At 36.9% G+C, this 19,241-nt stretch overlaps 1 protein-coding gene across 3 annotated transcripts in view; it reads right to left on the bottom strand.

The window, feature by feature from the left end:
- The window catches only part of LOC140450695 (uncharacterized), a 651,216-nt gene that overhangs the window by 578,481 nt on the left and 53,494 nt on the right, over positions 1–19,241 (bottom strand). The window contains exon 1 of one of the 3 annotated variants that reach the window (XM_072544369.1): positions 6,743–6,761. The exons of the other annotated variants lie outside the window; for them this stretch is intronic. The gene's annotated coding sequence lies outside the window, so the exon portion shown is untranslated. Of the gene's footprint in view, positions 1–6,742; positions 6,762–19,241 lie in introns of those variants that run through there. 3 annotated transcript variants of the gene reach the window in all.

Genomic DNA, 19,241 nt, shown 5'->3' with positions numbered 1-19,241 from the left:
TCTCAATGAAGAAACGTCTGACAAATTGAGCATATGTTAGATTTTATAAAGAAATTTTAGCAATTTTAAAGTTAATATATTGTCCTTACATCAATGTTACAAGTAAGCTACACATTCTTACTTGTTTTCACTATGACATGTGTACTCATTGATTATCATAAATGTTAGCAACATATTATCTTCATTGTGTCAATTGTTGCTAATAATCAACATGTCTTGAGGTCCAAAAACTGTTGTACCTACTGGTGTGCTTGTTTAGTACGAAGTAAATAAATGGATCAATTGGCCGGATGTAATTTGGATAGTGAGACCTTTGGTCGAAGAGAGTTATTTCGTCTTAACACTTAACCACTAACATGTTGGCCGCGTCGAAAATATATTTTGTTGTAATACGTGTTGTATAAAAGATTCCTACAACACCATCTGTGTACCTTCAAGCGATGTGTAATTGTACCTGATCTCAACTACTTTAGTTTTAGTATGCGTTTAGTCTTTGAGCTACGTTGACGTAAAGTTTTCTTGCGGTATCACGTACCGCATGTCAGTGTTTACGTTTCTATACTTAGAAGCAGTCCAGTGTATGCTTTCACTATTAGTATCGCAGCAAGTTCATCCAAATGTTCTAAATTTACTCGCAAAAGAGTAAAACCCTCACATGATCATTATGAGACTGTTTTAGCTCAATGGGCTGAAGAAGTACCTAGTGACTTAGAATATTTTAGTAATAGTGATATTGACAATGCAAGCGAAGAAGTAGGTTTGTACCCTCAAAAATGTAAGAACTCCGTTACATAATCTTTAAATGACCAGCTGTTTGGTCCAAAGATGAAACAAAACTTCATCATTTATACACATCAACTTTTAAATCCAATGACGAATATATAAACTCTATATTTGTAACAGATGGCACTGGTAGAGATACATTCAGATGTCTTACGTAATTAATACTTAATTAATACCCATTAATATTCTCTTATCAAGAGGAAAGGTTCTTCGTACAATAAATTCATAGCCGTAGTAATGCTGGATTTCCTGTTACTGGAATGGAATTACGACAAATATTCAAGATTTATTTAAATCGTCAAGGAAAAAAATAACTCGCTTTAAGGATAATACTCCTGGTATGGATTGGGTCAAATCATTTTTAAGTCGTTATAAGGACCTTACTGCAAGGATAGCCTCAAACATAAAAAAGAGTAGAGCAGCACTCAATGCAGCCTTACAGCCTTAGGCCGTCATAGCAATACAGTCTAATGGCTAAATACATACAAAATTTAAAACAAATATTAACTGGTGTGGAGCCACCCGGTGTGGAGATGATCCCGGATAAAAAAAGGTATTAACTAAACGGCATTAAATCATGTTAAAAAAAATATTAGTGAGTACGTTTATTTGTCTATGAAGATCATATTTGCCCTGGAGTCATAACAGCAATAGAAAATGACGAAGCGATGATCAACGCCATGTCAAAATCGTTAAAGTTTTGGAAATGGCCAGAAAGACGCGACGAAATATGGTATTCGTGGGACAAAGTAATTGACGCCATAAATACTCCCAAGAAAATTTCCAGACGAGGATTTTACATTGTTCCAGAATGCGACAAATTGTGTGGGATTAGATTCAAACTTGTATTTTCACTATTGTACTTATAATAAAGTTTGTTCATTTAAAATAGAGCAATGTTCTTTCCGGTTAGGCTTCTTTCATAAATATAGGTAAATTTATATTCAAAAAACTGGGCCGACCAACATTTTTTTGCATTTAAATGGTGCAAAGTTTAAAATAAGATAGGATTACTATGCACCAGCAAGCATTTCGTAGCCAAATATTATTAAAATATTAATTGTTATGGGCTTGCTTCAAGATGAAGCTAAAAAGAACAATGCCGCACCAAAATCAAAATAGACTGGAGATTTCAAATCCGAAAACATTTAGAGATGCATTAAAGGAAACTAGTATGTTGAACACACAAGACAACACGGAAGAAATGTGGAAAGATTTCAGAAATGCCATAGAAATCTCTGTAGAAAGAACCAGAACCAAAAAAAGATCATCAAAAGAAATCACTGGATAACAGACAGAACGCTGCAACTTCTCGAAGAGCGAAGGGGAATCAAATCTCTCATATATCAAAACGACAGCAACAAAAACGAAGGTTACATAGAGAAATTAAAAGAGCATGTAAGGATGATAAAAATAAACATATAAATGAAGAATGCGAAGAACTAGAGAGACATGCAAACCGGTATGAATCCCATGAGCTATATAACAAAGTCCGATATCTATCCAGGGAATTTAAACCAATCACACAAACAATAATGGATCAAAACCAACATATTATAAATGACGAGAAAGGGATTGCGGAGGTATGGAGAAAATATTGTCAAAGTCTATATGCAGTTGATCCCCAGAATGCAAATCACGATTAGTTCACTGCAGAGAGAGAACCAAACATTCTAAAGTCAGAGGTAGAAAAGGCAATCAAAAAATTGAAAAATAGAAAATCTCCTGGCGCAGACCAGATCACCGCAGAAGTTTTAAAAGAGACTGGAGATGTCGGAGTAAATGTTATGCATATGATCTGCAAAGAGATTTGGGAAACCGGAAAGTAACCCAACGGCTGGACAACATCCACTTTCATCCCTATATCCAAAAAAGGAACTCCTCTAGATAGCAGCAACAGAACGGTAAACTTAATATCCCATGCAAGCAAGGTTCTACTTCATGTAATACATGAAAGACTAAAAGCTTTTCTATTGCTTCAGATATCAGAAGAACAAGCGGGATTTGTCCCAGGAAAAGGCACAAGAGAAAACACATCCTTAATTTCAGACAGCTAATCGAAAAAACTCGTGAATTCAATATTCCTATGCTTATGTGCTTGTGGATTACACAAAGGTCTTCGATAAAGTCAAATGGCAGCAGCTATGGTTCATACTAGCGGAAATGAGAACACCCCACCACTTAATTCAACTAATCGGAAGTCTATATGAAAATAGTACCGATCATTTCAAAACAAAGGCAGGTGTCAGGCAGGAATGCATAATCTTGCCAACTGTTTAATATCTACAGCGAACACATTATGCGAAAGGTGCTAGACGGATGGAAGGGCGGAATATCAGTAGTAGGTCAAAAAATCAATAACTTGAGATATGCAGGTGACACTTTAATAATCGCGGCAAATCAAGAAGAAATGGAAGACTTAATGAGACGTCTGGAGGAAAAAAGCAAAACATATGGACTACAGCTAAATAGGAGTAAGACAAAGATCATGATAGTAGACAGAGCTCGGAATAATCTTCAACACATTAAAGAAATTGGGGGCTTTGAAGTAGTAAATAGATTCATATACCTGAGGTCCCTAATAACAAATACATAACAATACACACAAAACTAAGGCTGGTAAGGGCGCTCATTTTTCCCATAACGACATATGCATCCGAAACATGGACCTTAAAGAAAGCGGATAAAATAAACTGGACGGTTTTGAAATGTGATGTGTTGATATTAGAACAATTTAAAGTAAAGGATAGATTGCTTAAACAAATACAACAGAGATATTTGCAGTATTTTGGGCACATTGCTAGAAGAACAGGTACGATGGAAAAACTGATAGTCGAGGGTAGAGTTGAAGAAAAGAGACCTAGGGTGAAGATCTCCAAGCCGCTGGGTAGATCAAACAAAAATACTGATTAACCAAGGGTTACATGAAGCCGAACAACTAGCCCAGGACAGAGAAGGATGGAGAGAAATCGTAAAAAAAATGTAAAGGTCTGATGGTGTCACCATATCCCAAAAGGGATTAGGACTGAGGAGGAGGAGAGGACCTACAGAATGGCTACTATCGACCTTTGTTCTCAAACAAAAACCAAGAACTCCAAACACTGTAATGACTATAGATTAATCAGTTTAATGTCACAATTATTGAGCAATTTTAAACGTGAAGCGGATATGAGTAATAAATGGCTTCGTAATAGCTTCGAAACACAGCTAGAAAATCGTTCTTTGATAGACACATTCGTCACAGAAGAAGAAGACCCAGAACACGGTTCCTTGATACCATCGATAAGGACATGAGAATTTATAGGTTTATAGGAATCGCCGACTTTATAGGTTTTCTTATTGCGATTTGCTCCACATGTAAATACTTGAGTGTTCCTCTCGGTTGTTTTAAACGTTTTATTTTTTTTTGGTTGGTTGACATCTGTATATATGTGGCCTTCTCTTTAGTACCCTACTGAACTTCTTCTACACGCCATTTATTATTAAATAAATATAATATTCTTTTATAAAATAAAGCAGTGGCGCACCCAGAATTTGTCTTAGGGGGGGGCTTTGAAATTTTTTTATGCTACCTCCATGTTGAGTCCCTACAATTTGGGTTTTAGTTTAATTTAAAGTACTAAAGATAGCAGTTCCAAAGATTCAGGTATCTATTATCCTGCCTACCAACTAAAACCACCCCCTCTTACTTATGCGCAGTTGACTGTCGCACGTACCGTACTCCGAAAGTGGGATGTCCACTGTAAGGCTGACGACCTTTTTGGAACACTCCCTTCTCTTATCTAGATCTTATCTATTGTTCTGAAGCTATTTTCTTGTGGCATTTTAAAGTAATTACTATTTTAATGGGAATAAGCCAAAATTGAAGGTTAAAATAAGGTTATTGACGTTTGACATTAATCGAACTTGTAAATACAATACATTTTGAAGACGGCTATCGCCGTATTCCCGTTCTCCTCCGGGAATCCTCCCGGTGCAAGGCATGCTCCTCCTCCAAGCCTGTCGATTCCATCGCTCTTCTAATTCCTTCATTTCAAGAGCGTCGAGGTCTACCTCTTTTTTTTTCCAGGGGGCTTCGATTTGTGAAGTTTTTGGGGCCAACGTTTGTCAGACATTCTCAATTGATGTCCAAACCATTTTGAACCTCTTCTTTCTATTCTGTCAATGACCGTTTCTGTAGCATTCATGTTATTTCTTATAGATTCGTTAGTCTTCCTTTCCTGCCTTGATATTCTAGCACTTCTTCTCAAATAATCCATTTCAACTGTCAACAATCTTCTCTTCAGGTCTGCATTAATTGTCCATACTTCAGAGCCATAGAACAAAGAACTGATTCAACCATGGTTTGCCCTATTCTTTTTTTGTTCCTTTTGGAAATGTGGTGATCCCACCACAAGGAATTCAGACATCCTACAATTTTACGTCCCTGATTACTTCGTGTTTAATTTCGGTTTCTCCCAAGCCGTTCTTAGCAATGAGTGGATCTAAATATTTAAATTTTTTCACTTGTTTGATTTCCACGTCCTCGTCTATCAACACATCAAACCTTGCATCTGAACTGATAATTAAGTAAATATTCTGTTTTCTTCATGTTGACTTGTAACCCCCATTTTAAATATTCTCTCTATAGACACTTTATCATAAATTCTAGATCATAAGAATCTTGAGCTAGGATGACTTGGTCTTCCGCAAAGTTTAGGGAGAACAGTACGTCATTTCCTATGGGGATTCCCATTCCCTGGCAGTGGTTTTTCCAATTTTGGAGGGCTGCCTCAATATATAAATTAAACAGTAAGGGTGACATACTGCATCCTTGTTTTAGTCCTTTAGTTTCTTTTATTGGCTCTGACAGTCTATATCCGATTTTCAGGTAAGTAGTGTTATTCCTGTATACTTCTGTGATTATTCCTAAAAGGTATGGACTAATGTCGAGTTGTTGTTAAGCTTGCCACAATTTAAGTCTTGGAACTGTATTATACGCCTTTTCTAGGTCGATGAAGGCTAGATGTACTTCTGTACCAACCGCTATTCTTTTTTATATTAATTTTTGGAGTATAAACAAGTTATCAGTGCAAGATCAAAGATCAAAAATTCAAACGTCAATAAACTTATTTTAACCTTCAATTGCGACTTATTCCCATTAAAATAGTAATTAGATCTTATCTCTGTCATTAGCCCGGTTGGTATTTCTCTTCTTCTTCTTTCTTTTTAATGACTGCTTGGATGTAATTGTGAACACTATTCCATCCCTCCGTATTTCCCGTCATCTTTACGATCATCTCTTACAGTCACAGGGTTCATACCTATTTCTTTATACATTCTTGTTTTTGTCCACTGTACATCTATTACACTCCAGCATTGTGTGAGTAACAGTGTCGCAATATTCGCAGTATAGGCATTTATCTGCATCTGTCTTTCTGAACCTATGAAGATACGCCCTAAAACAGATAATCTACCCAGTCCCTTAGGCTCGGGATCAGCATCTTTGTCCACTGAGCAACATCTTCCTTGTTGTTCCACTCTTCTTGCCATTTTTCCATTGATCTTTCCCTTTCTTTTTTTTTATAGCTGTTGTCAAATGCTTTTTTCTTCCATAGAGATGTCTCTTTTCTTTTCTACTGCTCTAACACATGCAAAGGAACACAACCCGTGATAGTCCACAAGACCGCCGCAGATACAGTCCTGTAGGCGCATGCTACTCGCAACAGACTCGTTGTGTCTAATTTTTTATAAGCCTAATATTAGGTATCTATATATCTAAATATAATGAAAAATATTATTAATTATTGCGTATTTATACAATAATTATTGTGTTCTACATATTTAAAGTGGTAATTTAATTATTCAATCAGCGTTTTGGATTTTTTGTATTGTGTGTGAAAGACAAGTTACATTTTTCTACTATTCTTTATATATTGTTTACTTTATATACCCTTCAGAATTCAAAATTTTAACTTACCAAATTCGAAAAATGACAAGGAAGCACTCACCTAAAAAAAGAAAGGGTTAATTAGTATACGATTTGTCAACTATAATTTAGTATTTTTACAAAAAATAAAACTAATTTGATGTAGAAATCTTTTTCTTTGTCTTCTATATAATATAATCAATTTAACGACAAATTCTGATAACTAGCGGTTGACGGAATAGTTTCGTTGTAAGACTATAGGCTGTGGTTCCAGCCACACTTTTCAAAAAGACTTCGAACGCAGTATATAATCTTATATAATCTAAAGTGGATATGCGGTTTTCAATGGGAAATTAACGAATCACTGAAAATTAACAAAATCCTATAATGGTATCCCCTAACACGATAACGTTGGTGTAACATAAATTTTCTCCGTTAAGCCGGCATAAGAGGCATCAGACAGCTCGTGGAAAGGCGCTTTCGCTGGTTGACGTCGCCATAAAAAAAAAGAGAATATATACAGTGAAAAGAAGAAAGACCACGGTTTGCACCTCATGTTAGTGTGATAAATACACCGTTTTGTCCCATTACAGGGATCGCAAATATTGAGGGTACAAACGGTATTCCGTTTGGGTGGGGTTAATTCATGTTTTTATATTTCTTCTTTATTTGGTATGTATTTTCTATTTCTCTTCACCGACGAAGAATATAACTCCAAATTATGTCAGATCACACCTATAGAGAATACAGATTGCGATGAGAACAAGGCAATAGATAGAGACGGCTGGAGTAGGACCCACGCAGGGTTGTAAAGCCAGAATCATAATGATGATGGCTTTGAAACAGTAGAAGCTCTATATAGTTTCACAACTCTTGCTAAAAAATGTCAAGACCAGCACAAATATCTTTTCGTTGCATTTATAGACTATGAAAGAAAGCTTTCGACGAAGTTAAACATAATGTTCCCATAAAATGTCTAAAGCAAAAAAAAAATGACAAAAATAAATTATATTAACATAGTGAGAAATCCCTATTGAAACCAAAAGGCATAGGTAACATTAGATGGAAACAGCTGAATGCGCAACAGATAAGTAGAGGAGTGAGAAAAGGTTGTGTACTTTCACCATTACTATTTAATATATACTCCGAAGGGTTATTTACACAAGCATTTAAAGACTGTAGGGAAGGGATCAAGATAAATGGTGAAAATATAAATAACATTCGTTATGCCGACGATACAGTCATTATCACTGAAAGTGCCCCTAGACACAATTTGTGATACTGGGGAACAGTTTGGTTTAACAATAAACACGAAGAAAACAAAAACCATGGTTAGCAGTAAGAGGGGTAAAGTCATAACAAGGATCCAGATAAAAAATAAAGATATTGAACAAGTGAAAAAATGGAAATACTTAGGAGTCTGGATTACTGAAGATCTAAATTCGAAATCAGAAATTCCATCAAGAACAGAACAATTAAGTGCAGGCTTTTTGAAGATGAAAGTAGTCCAAAGAGCAGAAGAGAGAACCGCGGCATTAATAAAAATTATGCCAAATATCGGCGGCCCAAGTGCCCTCAAAAGAAGAATGTACCTTCAGATTGTGCATTCTACCCTCTTATACGGCGCTCCCGTATGGTACGAAGCCTTGAGAATGGCTAAGTATAAAGAACTGCTTGCAAAGGCACAAAGGAAGCATCTACTAAAGGTAGCAAGCGCATACCGGACTACTTCTACGATTGCCCTACAGGTCATAACAGGTACGCTCCCCATTCACCTCCTAGCTAAAGAAAGAGACACTTTATATAACAGAGAAAACGGTCATTTACCGGAAATAAAATCCGAAGTAAGATCACATATGCTCCAAATATGGCAAAATGAATGGGAGGCACAAACGGAGAAGGCACAATGGACCAAAATGTTAATCCCTGATGTGGTAACTTGGTCTAAATGTAGGTTCAGAAGGTTAAATTATTTTTTTACACAATTTCTCACCGGCCATGGCTCCTTTAGGTCGTACACGTATAGAATAAAGAAGACAACAAATTATTTGTGCATTGTGGTGTCATAGACGACGCAGAACACTGCATTTTTGCTTGCACTACTTTCCAAAGAGAATGGAATAATCTAATATCAAGGCTAGGAGCGATAACGCCCAACAATCTGATACAGAAAGCGACGTAAAACAAAGAATCCTACGATGTTACTGTCGACATAATTACGCAAATTATAAAGAAAAAGGAGACGCTAGAAAGAGCGAGACAGGAACAGGGTGGTTGAGGTAACAAATTACATAATACGCTGTCATGAGTTCTTTACAGCTCGGCTGCACGACGGAATAGACGGCACTTTACAGCCAGATCTGTAATTATATTATGTACGTAGTTTTCACGATCTCATGCCTCTTTTAATTCACATTCCTTCCTTGTCAGGCTGAACACACCTGCACTTTTATGAACCCATATTTTGTTTCCCCACAATACCTTCTCTGCATATCATTTTAAGTGGTTCTTATCGTTTTTAGGCAAGAACCCTTTTACTAAGAAGAAGGGGTGGTTTTTAGTTGGTAGGCGACTGGTCAGGGGTGTATGTGGCGCATATAATCCATACTTTGGATGCTATGTCCTAGCATGTGCTCCTTTCCGGATCGAATCCAACAGTACTAGGGACATCTTCCCTAGTCGGTTTAGAACCTTTCCACCTCAGTCAAAAAAAAAAAGGCTTTTTGAAGATAACGAAATTTCTGAGTAACCAAAGACTCAAATGCAAATCCGATATCGGATGGTAAAATGTTATATCCACTATATACATCTTTATGGTGCCGAAGCTTTTACTGTTAATGTTAACTTAATGAAAAAAGCTGAAAGCTTTTGAGATGTGGCTTTTTAGGAGAAATTTGAAACCATGGACCGATCATATTACTAACGAAATGGTGTTGCACAGAATGGGAAGAGGCAGAGAACTTTTGACCACCATTAAAAGGAGAAAAACCGCATATTTGGAGCATATACATAGAAATGATAAGTACTAGTTATTGCCGCTATTTATGAAGAGTAAATTCAAAGGAAAAAAGAGTTCTGGTAGTAGACAAATATCCTGGTTGAAAAACATTCGCAACTAAAACGGGTTAAACACAGAAACGCTTTTAAGAAAAGTAAAAGGTAGAGACGAATTTACAATAGTTATAGCCAACCTTCATTAGTGGAGTCGGCACTAGAGGATATAGAACATATACATACTTAAGCACCCAAACCTATAGTCCAGGCTTTCTCCTGGCATAGGACTGGTTATATTTTTTTAGTTTCTATGCTACAGACTCTGAAGCTTAAGGCTTTCCTGCGGCAGTTTCTAGCTAGTTGCGCCGCCACTCTATCTTTTAGTAGCGTTGCGTATATCACACACTTCTCGGCATGCAGACTATCCATCTGCAGCGTGTTTCGTCTGTTCCTTTTAGACGAATCGTCCTTGCGATTGCTTCATAGAATGTGTTGTCAAATGTCCCCTTTATATCAAAAAATACACCCACCATCACCTCTTAGTTTTCTAGAACGATTTTCACCTTGTTTAGGAGATGCTGCAGTGCTGTTTCCGTAGAAACCTCTGCTCGATACGCATACTGTCCCTGCAATACACTATCCCTAATCTGCCTACAGATCAGACTTATCGACCTCAGGACCTTAGCTTTTTCCTGTCCAGTGATTTTGCCAGGTATCGGTATAAAAGTCACCTTTATAAGCCTCCATCCTTTTGATATGTAGTCCTAAGCTAGCCTGTAGTATTCTACATACTTTTGTGTACAGGTCATTTCCCCTCTGTAGAACTGTTGGATAAATCTATTTCAATGTGTCCCAGTTTACCACTTATTTGTAAACGCCAGTTTTTCCTAGAACCATAAGTTCCTTCAGGGTATCTTCATCGTTTTTCACTGAGAGTATTCACTTGACTCCTTCTGGAGTGAGGGAATACTTATTTGAAGATCCTTTGAAGAAACTTTATGCAGCATTGACAGTTTTGCATCTGTTCTATCTTCTCCACGATTGTTCTTTTGGCTTTCTCACTTTCTTATTTTATTTAAATCACCCCTCTCACCTGGTCTTTTGACGAAATTAAATTTGTTATCATATTAAATCCTTCATATTAAAACATCATACTAAAACTTTCAGTATATTTATAAATTCAGAAGGATATAGCTGTATTAACTATTATAATAGAATACTGGGATTTTGTTAATTTAAGTTAGTTTTGTACACTAATATTGAATCTAATACTAAAATTATATCTTCACACATTATATCCACATTTATATTCAAAAGATATGTACTTTTTTAACGATTACTGCTTGAATATTTTTATTTCCAATGGTTTGTTGTCAATCACTGAGCTTTCATGCATTTTGATTTAAATTTTAATGACCGTGTTAATGAATCTTATTACATTACTGACAAACAACACTCCCACATATGTCACAAAAGTAACCAAAAGGGGCTTAAACTTGTTTTAAACTACCTTATTTTTTTAAATTTATGTTTTAACAATATCAGACAATTAATTATATATACAAGTGAGGTGCTGTAATATTTATTTTAAATTCTTTGTAGAAGTGATTACCTAAAAGAAGGAAGCCCTGGTCTGCCCTAATTACGATTTTTTTCAGTGACTATGTATAATTAAACTATTGATAAAAAATTGAGTGTCTCCTATTTATGATTCTTCTCCCTATGATTTTATTTCTCTTTGTAGATCGTTATAAGAATGAATCCTATTTTATATAATAAATAAAAGAACGCTAAAAAAATTGACCAGGAACTTTAAATAACCAATCTCTATTTCACTGTAGCTTGATGGAGCTGCTTTTTTGTGAAATGCCAAGTTAAAACTTGTTAGTAGTTGTGTTAAGCGAACTTCATTCAGGAAAGTTTAGCTTTATTAGATTAGCCAATTTACCTGACTTTCTTGCAACTTAATTACAGTCTTGTAGTAAGTAATTTCTGGTTGAAGCAATAAATAGTTTTTTACTTCTACGGTTTTCAGAGTTTGTGTTTTGTGGTCAATACTCCTTGTCGGAGTAGCTTTTCTATAAGGTTATAAAATAATTATGAAGTATTATAACTCCACAGAGTTCTATTACAAAAAAATAAAGGAAATGTCAAAGAACATAATACGCAACAACAACAGCAGTTTCCAACTCGATTGAAAGACGATAAGGTTGTCCTTATCCTGAAAGATGGAGGGGACGAGAAACAGGTACGCTTTCGGCCAATTTGACTTCTTAGTTCGGTAGCTAAATTGAACAAACAGCTTGTGAAAGGCCGCCTTGAGCGAGAGCTAGAAATTTGCTGAGTGACCGCCAATACGGTCAAATAGGGTCAAAAGGTCCACCATATATGCGGTCCCAGAAGTGACCTCGTTAGTCACGCATAATACAAAGAGATGGGTGGATCTCATCCTGCTAGACGTCCAGAATGCCTTTAACACCGCATGATGGGAAGAACTCATGTCCAGGCTGAGAGAATTGGGCGTCAGTGAGTACCTGGTTAACGTGGTTGACAGATACGTTACTGACAGGTCCATAAGTAAAGAAGATACCAACATTAGGTTGTCGCATGGTGTTTCGCAGGGTTTGGTACTAGGTCCCAAGCTGTAGAAAACCCTATACGATAAGGGGCTAAAGCTACAAATGCAAGGCTACGCGATGCGCTATTGTATCTTATACCGATGATCTTACACTTATTGCGAAGGCGAGTCAGAAAACGGACATGGCTAATGCTGCTAACACAGCCCTGCGTCCTATTAGTATAAAAAATATAAGAATTATTAGTATAAGAATTAGGGAGAACGATCTACAGCTAGCACCTCAGAAAACCGAGGTAGTAGTTCTCAAGGGAAGCCGAAACAAATCTTCTCTTCGCTTTATAGTGCAAGGGGTGGAGGTTGCACCGGTTAAATCGATTAAGTACCTCGGAGTCTAGCTGTCGGAGAGATTAAGGTTCGGAGTGCACTTCCAAAAGACGCTGGAGAACACGAACCGCAGTCTGGAGGCGTTGAAATTGGTACAGCTAACACCGAACATTTATGGCCCAGGTAGCACCAAAAGAAGGGTGTAAATGGAGTTTTCCAGTCGATGGTGACCTACGCTGCCTGTGTGGTGTAGCGTATTGAACACTGCAAAGTACGCCAAGCTATTGCAGGGAGTGACGTTGCACCAGAATGGAAATTAAGAGAGCAAGTGCAGGAGGTGACCTGGAAGGGTGGTGCCCAACATTGGGGGACCCAATACGGGGGTCCGTATCTCTACTGCCCCAAGTGGGGCAGTAGAGATACGGACCTACTGGTTGGAATATTGTAGACAACTATATCCATGCAGCAATCAAGACAAAAGAAGAGGAAGCAGTTTTGATAAGAGACAAATAAGTGAGTTAGACTGTTTGATTTAGACTGTAAAAAGGAGGAAATTCCCTTTTGTTCTTAAAAGTGTCTGAAAAACACCTTTAGTCACGCAACATATGTATTATTTCAGACAGCCAAGTTGTACTGAAGACTATTAAATCCCTAACAGCGTGTAACTGCAAATAGCCCATTAAGCTACTAGCGAAGCACATCAAAGTTATTTTGTTATGAGTGCCAGGGAAATGTTGATAAAGAGATTAATCCGCATAGTGAAGGATGTCTAAAAATAGGAAAATGAACTTAGTGTATGCTACTGGGAAAATATTCCAAGTCGAAGGCAAGCAAAAAAGTTATTACAACCTTTTACTCGGAAGGTTAAAATACCCTTAGAGCTTCAAAAAACTAATCTCTGCTTACTCAGATAGCATCGCAAATGCAGAGAATATATATTATCTGCAACTTCAAGGTAGGCCTTTTTAGAACCTGGCCACCAGGTAACAAATAATTGTTCTAAAGGGATAATAGGCTTTTTAAGAAAAATGGATATGTTTGACTAAAGCCGCAGTGTAGAAAGCTGATCTACATATTATTTATAATTTTAGAATTATCATCATCATCATCAACCTGTATGCGCCCACTGCTGGACATAGATCTCTCTCAGCTCTTTCCATCTGTCTCTGTCTTGTGCGGCTTGCATCCAGTTATTGCTAACACGCTTTAGGTCGTCAGTCCATCTAGCTGGTGGGCGTCCTCTGCTCCGTATTACTTCTTGTCTTGGTCTCCATTCGACAATACATTTTGTCCATTGATTGTCTGATAATCTGGCGACATGTTCTATCCAATTCCATTTTAACGACGCGATTTTTTTGATAGCGTCTGTTGTTTTTATTCTACGATGTACTGGTTATCTCTGCCCAACCGAATTTCATATCCTAAGTACTTATATGATGTAGTTTGCACAATATCCTTTCCATCAATAGCAATATTTCGATTTAGCACCAGATTAGTCATTATTTGCGTCATGTTTATATTAATCTTTAGTCCGACCTCTAAGGAAACGTGATATAATTTTTCAAACACTATTATAGCATGATCCATACGATCGGCTATAAGGACGATGCCATCTGCAAATCTCAAATGACCGAGCTTTTCTCCATTTATGTTGATACAATGCCCGTTCAGATATGCCTTCTTACAAGAAAGTTCTAAAATCGTCGTGAATAGCTTTGGAGAGACGGTGTCTCCTTGCCGTACTCCTCGCTGTATATAGAATTTATTTGTTTCTTGTTCAGGTAGTCTTATGCAAGCTGTGGCATTTATATGTGGCATATGTGGTAGATATATTTGATTATGTTCGTGTAGCGATGGTCTATTTGGCATTCTGTCAATGCCTTTAACATTTTCTGATGACTTATGGTATCAAATGCTATCTCGTAGTCGACAAATATCAGTGCCAATGGTTTTTTGTATTCTGCAGACTTCTCTATCAGGTTTTTTATCACTAGTAAGTGACCGTTAATTCTGTAACAACATAAAAACAGCAGTCATAAAAATATTAGAATTTGATCTCGTGGCATATAACAATATATTTTAAGTAAGTTTAAACTCTTTTAAAAATGTATTCACAGTAATTTGACAAAAAACCTTATTCTTATTTTCGGAGTGGAAGTCGATACATCAAGAACGTGTAATTTTAATTTTGATTGTTGTGGCTTATTACCAAACAAATACTGTTGTTAATGTAAAATATGCCACAAGAAAACAGCTTCAGAACCACGATCTATCAGAAAAGAAAAGAAATCAAATATATCATGGTTAAATAAAACTGTATTGATCATTATATACCTTCCCCTCGTGCGAGTGGTTTTCACATCATCATTATTAATGCAGTCACGTAGGTAGCTCTAGTGTATTTTTGGTGTTAAATAAATTGGTAACATTTTATACCCTACAGAATTCAGTGTAACAAGCAGAATAAATTGACCTATGATTGAACTCTCAGCGTACACGCAAATCCAATTACAATGTAAAAAACTTGCAAAATCCATTGGCGGATGGGGTTCTTCAGTCGAGGGGTGCTTGGAATCCGATACGCTGGAAACAATGGGCTGTTTGTGGGTGCGGGTTGTCGACCGTGTTTTTTTACACTAATTTTCAGTAGCATTTTACATCAATTTTCTAGAAAAAACAGGTGTATAAAGGAGGCATTCATGTAAATTCATGCAATTTCATCTAAAAATAATAATTTGAATTATTTTCGGTTCCAGCGTATATATATATATATATATATATATATATATATATATATATATATATATATATATATATATATATATATATATATATATATATTTATACATATATATATATATATATATATATATATTATATATATATATATATCCACCTTTACATACAAGCAAACAAGGACCATAAGCTGTTGTAGTTGTGGTGAAAGAGGACACGCACGAAGTTTAAGTTAACAGCCTAGGCACAACACAAATCAAGAAACTCACCAGCAGGAAATACATAAACAGATGACAATATCCAATAATTTTAACGATAACAAGTTCAACCAAATGATTGCATTTTTTTTTCCAGTCTCTAAATCGGAGGAAAAAAATGAAATTAAGGGAGTTTCTTTGGCGGTATCGTGACATCTTCGTACCGAAAGAAGGAACAACGGGAACGTTGTTAAACATAAAAATAGCACTGGTAATGCTAAGCCAATTCGTCAAACAGCTGGACGACTACCGCAAGAGAGAGGGAGCAGAAAGGATTGTTTAGGAAATGACGAAAGGCGATAGAACCTTCTATCAGCCCCTGGGCCTTGCATGTGGTCCTGGTCAAGTAGAATAGGGAACTACGGGGTTCTGTATGGACTATCGTTTGTTGAACAATGTTACCAGGAACAATAGTTAACCTCTGCCTCGGATCGATGACAAGTTGGATACACTGGCTGGAAGTAAATTGTTTTCTACTTTTGATTTGAAGTCTGGATACTGGCAGGTAGAAATGGAGCCAGTAGATAAGGAGAAGACAGTCACAGACAGTGTGACAATAAAACGTTATGCCATTTGGACTCTGTAATGCTCCTGAGATATTTGAGAGGCTTATGAAAAATGTGTTGAGATGCTTATATCTTTTAAAACGTGAGGGGTGTATTTAGAGGGCATCATCGTCTTGGGGAAGACTTTTGAAGACCATCTAAGAATTTAGATGTTTTTAATCGACTTAATTGCCCAATTGATGTTAAACTCCAAGAAGTGCTAGTTATTTTAAAGTGCAATCAATTACCTGGGTCATATAGAAAGCAAGGAAGTACCGTGAACAAGGAAAAAATAGATTCCATTAAAGAATGGCCAGAACCGACTGACATACATTAAGTAGGAACTTTTCTTGAGCTATGTACTTACTTTCGGAGGTTCATTAAGAAGTTTGCAGATGCCGCTAAGTCATTAACACGACTTACAGAAAAAGGTTTTACTGTTGGGATGGTGACTGTCAAACTGTCTTTAAAACCTTGAAGAAACTTTTATTGACAGCTTCAATATTAGGGTATCCATTGTCAGAATCAAGTAATGTGCATTTAATCACAACATCAATATTAGCGTATCCACTGCCAAAAGGAGAGTTTATTTGAAATACAGATGCAAATAATATGGGAAGATTGAAGGAGCCTATCTCAGATTCAAGGAGGATAGGAACGAATCCTTGGATATTTTAGGTAAAGGGCTTTTAAACTCTAAGCCAAATTGTTGCGTCACGTAAAGAAAACTTCTAGCAGTAGTGAAATCACTAGAACACTTCTATCAGTACCTCTATGGAAGGAAGTTCTTAATTCGAACCGATCATGCCGTGTGGTTAATGCAGCTTAAGAATCCAGAGGATCAGATAGCCAGATGGATTGAACGACTTCAAGAATACGATTTCACGATTGAGCATCGGGTTAAAGTTAGTCACATAAACACTGATTCTCTTTCTGTGAGTGTTCCCATTGCATGAAAGCACAATCCAAGGAAGTAGCATTGCAAAGAACAACGATGGTCAACGATGAGTGGACGCCTACTAAGATCATAGACGAACAAGAGAAAGATCCAATTTTACAGAAAATTCGAAAATGGAAAGAAGAAAACCCCCAAAGGCAGCTTGCTTAAAAAATAATGAAAAATTAATATGAAACGACCGGAAAATGATGATGGTTCAGAAAAGAGAAACCAGTTGGTGATTCCAAAAAGCAGAATAGCCAAAGGTACTTCGTCAGTTATACGAAAGAAAAATAGTGTATTATTAAAAGATTAAATCATTACAATACAAAAAATATTTAACTACCATTTATCTTTACATACGGTTTAACCAGATGTATACACATTTCCAAATACTTCTTTTTTAATTCTCTAATTCTTCAGTCCAATCATTCAATTTTATCAAAAGTGTAAGGAGGGACTGTCCAAAATTCTACCATTTAATTATTCTATGAACGAATAGGTAGATAAAAAACGGCATCAGCGAAGTTTGGAAGTATGCTAACAGATGGGCTGGGAGATTACAAACGTATTTCAGTGTTTTATTTGCCTTGGGTTGTTTCGGATAAAGGTTATATTTATGATGTTTTTTAACGACCGCTGACGAAGGTGGGATGGAAATACTATAGCGTGTGTTTTGTACTTTTTAGTTACTAAAAGTTGCCATTTATGTGTATAAATATGTGGGAAACAAAAGGTTTGGTGGAGAAAACGAGTATAATAAACCTACAATAAAAAGTTAATAAAGGGAAATATTTATGGAAAAATGCACCAGTTCGAATTTTAGTTACATTTACATTATAATTTTAATATAGTATTTTACGGTATATACGGACGTAACTACGCCATCTAAAAACAAAAAGATAAATCAAACGATTTCTACCTGGCGAAATCGAATTCAATTTTTTACCACTGTGCCTTCTAAAACTTGCAAAGCAAACAGCTTGATAAATTATTCGGCAAGGGAATCTAAAAATTGCATTCCATATGCCGTTCATCATGGTCAAAATTTGTAGTGAATTCAGTTTCTTAAAGTAATAAAACATAATGACGGTATTAGATTTTTTGTTTCGAGACAGGGCACACACACATACACACAGCCACATACGCGCCCACACCCCCACACGCGCCCACACTTACACACGCGCCCACACCCACAAGCGCGCCCACATCCACACACGCGCCCACACCCACACACGCGTCCACACCCACACACGCGCCCACATGCACACACGCGCCCACACACACACACACTTGCGCGCACACACACGCGCACACACACACACACACGTGCCCACACTCACACACACGCGCCCACACACATACGCGCCCACACACACGCGCCCGTACACACACACACACCACACACACACACACACACACACACACACACACACACACACACACACACACACACACACACACACACACACACACACACACACACACACACACACACACACACACACACACACACACACACACACACACACACACACACACACACACACACACACACACACCACACACAGACACACAACATCAAGTAAGAAGACTAAAGAGTATTAAATCATTGGATCTAGTGTAATCATAGTTCTAAAGTACAGCAATTAGCGTGAGTGAAAGAAGAGTTTTATAATTAACAATGGGGTTAAAGAAAACCAAAGGGTCAACTTTTGAGTTACTCATATTATATTAATAGTTGGTTTAAAACATCACATTTAACTGTAATTTTACCCGTTAAGTACAAAACATCATCATTATCTTTGCCTTTATTCCTATGCGGGGTCGACTTCCCTAAATACATTTCTCCAAATTTTATATCTTCGGCCATACCAATATCAATCGCCTTTACCGACATGTCCTGCCTGAGCGTCTCCCCCACTTCTCGTTTGATCTTCCTCTACTATTACTACTCCTCTCAGGAACTTGCAAATCAACAAGTCTTCGTATTGGGTAATTAACGTCTCGACGTTGAACATACCCAAACCGATATAATTTATGCTCTCTCATTTTGGCATCGGTTGGTGCCACCCTTAATATTCTTTTTTAATTGCATCCTTTTTTGTCACTTCATTCATCTATCTCAGCATTTTTATTTACGCCACCCATTAAAACATAAAAAATCTTCATTATATAT

The sequence above is a fragment of the Diabrotica undecimpunctata genome, chromosome 1 (genome assembly GCF_040954645.1).
Source record: "Diabrotica undecimpunctata isolate CICGRU chromosome 1, icDiaUnde3, whole genome shotgun sequence".
Classification (NCBI taxonomy): domain Eukaryota; kingdom Metazoa; phylum Arthropoda; class Insecta; order Coleoptera; family Chrysomelidae; genus Diabrotica; species Diabrotica undecimpunctata.
The sequence above is the reverse complement of the archived record's forward strand: the minus strand, read 5'-3'. Positions and strand labels throughout refer to the sequence as shown.